Genomic DNA, 7,179 nt, shown 5'->3' with positions numbered 1-7,179 from the left:
CCTTTATCTATCATCATCGTCTATCATCTATAATCTTTCATAGATTTTATTTATCACCTCCTTGCCAGATCCATGCTTGGTCATTAATATTTGAATGTTGTAATACTCAAGTTTCTTAGTGATAAGCAACAGAAATGAAGCTGTTGGATTGAAGCATAAAAATAATTTAATAAAAAGAAAAATACTGCAGAATGAAGCTCAGGAAATGATGAGGATAGCAGCAGGAAATTTAACTTTGAGACCATCCATTGCAAGGGTACTGATGTCACTGACACTGAATGGTAAATACTACCATTATTCTACTGTTGCCTCTGACTTGGGCACATGGAAGCTGGATGTTGCTTCCACCATAGAGCTCTGACTTGAATAGATTCTCCAGTGCTCCAGCTACTTCCTGGTAGAAATCCCTTGCAGATACATCCTATTGGATGAGCATAGGTCCCATGCTCATGAAAAGGGTTTTGAAGAAGTTAATTTTGACTTTTGCATTTTTGACATTTTTTTGGATAGGAAGTAGGATTTATTGGTGGACACAAATGAGGAGACAGTACAGTGGAAGCCATCATGGGTGCAGGTCCTGCCACTTGTCCAAGGGGCCACGATTGGCGATATATTTGACCCCACAGCTATCTGGGATAAGCCACTTCTCAGCCACCATGTCTTTAAATTCATCTGCATTAAACTTAGTGAAACCCCACTTCTTTGAGATATGGATCTTCTGGAGGCCAGCGAACTTGAACTTGGCTCTGTGTAGGGCCTCAATCACATGCTGCTTGTTATGCAGTTTGGTGCAGATGGAAGGGTGACTTGGCCAATGTGAACCCTGACCACAGTGCCCTGAGGCCTTCCAAAGGCACCACGCATACCAGTCTGGAGCCTAGACTGGGGACAGCACAAGGTCTGACACATGCACATGTATTGGAAGGGACTGTCTTCAACATCCCTTAGAGCAATCCATACAAGCAACAGACTGCATACACTGCCAAGGAGGCTGCTGTTTGCAGCCATTGCACACCAAGCCTCCATGAGGAAAGAAGCACGGATAGCCTTTTTTGACATTCCTAATGGAGCTAAATTGTCTCCCTTTAAGACATATGAATCTCTCAATCACTGAAAAGAGTTTTAGATATGAAACAGACCAAAATGTCAAAGGCCAATACAACTGTGGTCACTAGTTCCCAAATTCGATTTTTGCCTCTGGATTGTGGCTTCTGGAAAGTTTACAAAAATTTATCAGTGTTTCCTTGTAAGTAAAGAATGGTCTCACAGTGAAATTTTCTTCCACTGATTTTGTGGGTTTTTTTTTTTTCCTCTCTTTAGTACTCTTGCTAATTGTGGGTGATTTTCAGTTTTCACCACTTTTTTTGTAATCAAGTGGTTTATTTCAGTAAGTTCAAGAAACTAATTTGATATCAGACCTCTGAGTTTCAATTTTAAGCTTTTAGCTCTACTTAGTGTGCATCATGGAGTACATGTATGTATAGGTTGTCAGGACTTAGTAACTGAACATCACTGTGTGGAAACTATTAGTCATTACTAAAGGGAGTTGTCTAAGATGATAGGTATGTAGCCGGCATTATAGATATTATTCTCAGTTGGTCACATAACAGTGACTTTATGGGTCTGGTTCCATGGCAGCTATAGGTAGGTTTGAATTGGCCAAAGTATCCCTTTTGTGGTCAAGTAGAAAATGGATAACCTGAGGTTGAATTTGAGTTCTTCAATTTGCTACCTGTCAGTCCTTGGGAATATAAACTAACTTTTCTGAGCTTCAGTTTTTTATTTGTTTTCCAGAAATATCACAGTTCTGACCTTGAAGTTTCTTGCAAAGCTTAGAGAAAATGCATATTAACATTGGGTCAATTTTCTTTTTATTCACTCTGCTCTAGCCATGCTAGTTCTTTTCTCTCGCTTGAACAAGACAAGTTCTTTCCTGTTTGAGGGTCTTTTTTATGCTCTTTACCACCTATGTTGCCACCTCTTGCCACTAACAAATTTTACTTATTCATTTATATGACAGATATTTATTGAATGACTTCTCTGTGCCAGGCATTGTTTTAGGTACAGGAAATGTACCAGAGTAGAATATAAGCAAGAATGCTTTCCTTCTTACAGCTTACATTGTATTCAGAAGAGATAGTCTTATATGAGCATGTTAAATGGTGACAAAGGCAAAAGACTAACATAAACAAGTATGGGAATAGAATGGGTTAGGGTTGACGTTATTATTTAAATGAGATGGTCAAGTGTAGGATTACTAGTGCTCTATACTCCCTTGTGCCCTAGAAGAACGTCCAGCTTCTTGCAATGAGAGGGGGCCACATTAGTAGTTTTGGTTAACAGGTTAGTAGTAAAAGTGACATCAGGGCATTTAGGAGTGGGTGTGCATCCTCCATAACCATTCTCCCTCTGCCACTGCACACATGGAGGCTGGCTACCCCAGACAGTGCCAACAGAAGATGGCAGAGCCTTCATCAGCTTGGCTCTTTCAGTGATTGTGTGGAAAACAACCCGCCTGACCAACCCACTGTGGACACATAATACAGTATGAGCAAGAAATATATATTTTCTGTGTTAAGCCAGTAATATGGTGTTAATTTTTTACCACCATATTACCTAGCTTATCCTGACTAATATGGTTGGGTAGACAAGAACTCATTGAGCAGGTGACTTTGAGTCACTATCTAAATGAGGTGACGAAATAAGCAGATTTTTCGTGTTTATATTCCAGCTTAGAAATGATTCCCCGTCATTATTTCTTTACTGCCACAGACCTTGAAACTGTACAAGTACAGGGACTGTGTTATTTTTTTGTTTTCCTTTTTAAATTAAATTTCAGCATAGTTGAAACTCAATACATCTTTGTAAAATAAATAAATGGATGAGCAGCTATACAAATGAATGAATGAATTGCACAAAAAGTGCTGGGACAAAAATAAAGGTAAATGTTACTGTATTTAACATTTGGTTTCCTTTTTGTCTCTCTTGTTTCATCTCATTCTTCAAATAAAAATAACACATATTTACTTAATTAGAATCTTCTGATTAACAGTGTTAGTAATTATATGATACATTTGGACATAAGGGAAACAGGAATTATATTGGAGCTGAGGGGCCGATGTATATGTCAGTTTCATGGTTATTGATGTATACCTGATGACAGCTAAATAAAAGCTAACATTTATTTGCTGAAAAACTACTATGTACTAGTAAAATACTAAATGCATCACATGTATTAACTTATTTAATACTCAAAATGGCTCTAATGGTAGTTCCCAGAGTTTTCTCCATTTTATAGAAATGGAAAGATTGAGTGACTTTCTCAAGTTGCCACAACTAATAAATAACAAAGCCAAAGCTTGAGTGCAGCTACTGTTATTCCAGAGCTGTACTGTTAACAGTGCCACCATACAGACTCCTTTTGGACCATCCTGGCTCTAGATGACCTGCTGGAAGTTTCAAAGTCTTCACCAGAAAGGTTGGTGGCCTCAAACTTATGCTTTGTTATTCATGTAACTTGGTCCCTGTTAATACATCTGCTTCTCTCTGGGTCTATCTGCTTCTTGCACAATAAACTCATTCATTCTTTCTCTCTGTAAATCTTTCTGAACTTGACGACTTTGCTTACACTCTCCTTTCTCATAAGCTCATTGACCACTCATGCCTTGGCCCTCCATCATGACCTCTCCCCATAAATCCTTTCTGTTTCTGTCTTTGCTATGAACTTTCTGATTCTTTCATGACTCAAGCAAAAGTCCACCAGCCTCTTGGATCTTGCTGAGATTTTGACACCAGGGCAGGTCATAATTTCTTAGCTACCTCATAAGTCACGTGTTTGCTCTGGCTACCAGTTATCCAATTATCTAAGCCTTATAGTAGAAACAATGTTCACTAAGGATTCTTAGCGTTAAGTGCTTGGTTGAAGCCGTTTACTTCAAAAGGTTTATGGGAATGTCAGGGATAACAATTAATTTATGTACTATTATTGAATGCTGTGATAAGCCTGGCATCACACAAGACACTTTAGGCACATTGGATAATATAATTATGGCCCTTCAAAGTAGGAATTATCATTATTTCCATTTTACAGATGGGGAAACTGAGTCTTTTAAACTTGTCCAAGGGTCCATGGCAAGAAATTAGCAAAGCACATATTCAGACTGTCGTGATATTTTCACTCTACTCAACCAGAAGTTTTCTTTGCACATGTTTATTTTATTTAAAAATCCCTGCTTCCTTTCTACCTGACATAAATAGAACACTTGAAAGTCACCACTACTGTCAATATTAGAGACACGTCAAATGCTGTCACTTAGCCAGAAAGCTGCTTTGGAGCAACTGTGTAATATTATACAACATGACAAGCTCTCATCCACAGTGGCAACTTTAAAGCCAGGGGCATGTGGCTTGTGCAAAACCCCAAAGCCATTAGCTGAAATCCCAGGACCATAAGGCTGAAGAATTAATCACTGAACCCAATATGGTCTCAGCCCTGGATAGCAGAGGCCAGTCTGCACTGGTAGGTTATTTTCATTCAAGGCAAAATGTGTGGCGACATCCAGCTCTCTGTGCTGGAGCTAGCTGGGCACGTTATCTTCTCAGTGTGGATTGGATGAGGGAAGTGAGAAGCAAACAGCAAATTCTTGGCAGCCAAAGACAGGCAGGCAACAGAGAGGAAGGGAGAAGAGCTGTCATGGGACTGAAGAGGAGTAATTTGACTCTTGTGATGTTATTGTCATTTTTCTTCAGTTATCAGTTTGCTGTTTGTTAGTATCTTCTTGATAAACTAAGAGTGAAAGGGAAATGTAAGAACAAAGAGACTGGAAGAAGTCATCTCATTTTCTGTCTACCTGTATCCTCAGCATCACTGCTATAGCCAGGTTTTCAGCAGTTAAGATACTTCCAGGGACAGAAATGTCCAATTACAGAAAAAAAATTAATAAATGGCATAAATGATAAAAGAGAAAAAACCCTCATAATTCTACATAACTCTAAGGTCCCAAATTAGCATAGGCTTACAGTAAGGTTTGCTATATTTATTTTTCTATATTTGTTTTCCGTAGTGTTGTCTGATTTTTTTTTCTGTTCACAACATGGCAGCCAGCAGCATCTGGCCCACATGTTTCCTGGTTCAGAAAGAAAGGATGCCCCTCTCAGCGGTTCTCACAGAGCGCCGAGGCGATTTTCTCTCAAAAGCCCCAGCCCAGATAGTCTTTGTCCTCATTTGCTCCACTGGAATCACATGCCTGTTTCCCATCCAATTTCTATAGCTTTACTCTGGACTTTGCTGATTAATTTATGCTAATTAAGAATCACCCTTGGAGCTGAGGATGAAATCATCTCACTTAAAGTGCAGACTAAAAGTGGGTGGAAGAGTAGTTTTCCAGAAATGTTGTTGACCACTAGGGAAGGAAATATTAATATATGCAGAGTGACAACAACGGGTCGCAAGAGTCAACTGTCAAATTTCAGGTGGAGGATCGCAAACTCCTCATTGAGCCTCTTGCCTCTAGTTGTGTACCCTTTGGTCCACCTTTGACACTGCTTCTGATGACAACAAAATGAAATTTAAGCAGCTCACATGGCATACAAAGTCCATCATGAACTGCCTCCTGTCTACCTTCTCATTTCCTCTATATCCCCTCTCCACGGTGACCTATGTAAAGCTCCCTAATCACCTTCTACCTTCTCTACCTAGCTAATCATTCATCATTTTCAAAGTTCAGCACAAGATTTTCCTCTGTAGGCCTTTTGTGACCTTACCACCATGGGCTATCCTGTTCCCACTATCCTGTGCTTTCATGGAAATCTGAGTTTACCCTCCATCAGAGAAACAGTCATTTGCTGATTTTTCTTTCCCTCCAAGTGCATGTGCTCCCTGAAGGAAAGGTCCATAACCTTGTATCCTTGGTGGCCTGGACTCCACGTGGCAGAGTGTAAGCATTCCGTCACTGAGGGCATGTTTACTGACTGATTCTATTTGCCAGTAAAGTTCGGCCAGGTTGTGTGGGCACAATGTGAGCAGAAAACACATGTGAACCCTGGTCTGGACTGTCTTGGAGCCTATTCATTAAACTAATAAATGAAGAAAAGTGAGGAGGAATATGAGGCATCTTTTGGCATCTAAGGAGGTATATTGAAAGGAGCATGAAACCAGTCTTTCTCCATGGAACTTACAAAATAAGGAACTTTCCAAGGCTTACCTTTAAAAAAAGATAATTCTATTTTTACTCTATTCCACCCAGTCTTTCTTCCTTTGTTTTCCTAAAGAGGGTGGGGGTGGGGGGTGGTTGTTCTTCCTCCAGAGATGTCTGTGGGAATAATGGGATACCTGGATGGATGGCAACTATGGCAACTCCTTGTGAACATCCAGTTGCCATTCCTTTAAGTAGACTGACTATTAAACAGTGAATAACTCTTCTCTAGGTCAATTTTCTTGGATGAGAACCAAGAAAGCATATTTAATACCTACTACAGATTCCAAAGCTGAAAAGAAAAAAAGACGGATATTATATTAGGTGGAAATTTAGTAAATTTAGTACCAATTTGCATCTTGACTTGCTATTCTGACACTGTTTTATTTTAATTCACTGCCAAATAAACTTGCACCTAACTTTTAACTAATATTCAATGTTGTAAAGCTCTGTGGATATAATTTGTACTAGTATCAATGATACATTAAGCTAATTAATTAAAAACCAGTTTATAATTAAGAAAACAAATGAACAAAGGATACTTTTGTTATGCAGGAGCCTCAATTTATTGTCATTTTTTTACATGCCTTTTTTGTTCACTTGCTAGTTCTCAGAATTCAATAATCTGCACTGGGTATTCCAGTCATTAGTATGAATTAGCAACACTCCACTGTAATTCACTGTAATTCACCAGAGATGGAGTTTTGATAAATGGAGAAAGGGCTTTAAGAGAGATCGGTGTGGCCGAGCCAAATTGCAGGGAGACGAGGTCCCTTTGGTAACAAGGCTTTCCTTTGGTTTCTCCATCTTGCATTTCCTACCATCTTATAAAATAAAAAAGATAAAATAAATGAAATCCTTAATAAAAATCTAAATCTGAACCTAAGTTTTAATAAACTTAACATTAATAAAGAGTTTGGGTGATTAGGGTAAGGACTTCTAATCAATCCAGACAGATAAGATCACAATCATAATTGCATTGGCT

The 7,179-nt window shown here is 38.9% G+C and overlaps 1 non-coding gene across 1 annotated transcript; it reads right to left on the bottom strand.

Moving 5' to 3' along the window:
• Positions 1-926: 926 nt before the first annotated feature.
• On the bottom strand, positions 927-1,059 carry LOC123637618. The gene has a single exon (XR_006734972.1). It is a non-coding gene; the product is annotated as a small nucleolar RNA SNORA70 (small nucleolar RNA).
• Between the last annotated feature and the right edge of the window lie 6,120 nt (positions 1,060-7,179).

The sequence above is a fragment of the Lemur catta genome, chromosome 4 (assembly GCF_020740605.2).
Source record: "Lemur catta isolate mLemCat1 chromosome 4, mLemCat1.pri, whole genome shotgun sequence".
Taxonomy (NCBI): Eukaryota; Metazoa; Chordata; class Mammalia; order Primates; family Lemuridae; genus Lemur; species Lemur catta.
The sequence above is the reverse complement of the archived record's forward strand: the minus strand, read 5'-3'. Positions and strand labels throughout refer to the sequence as shown.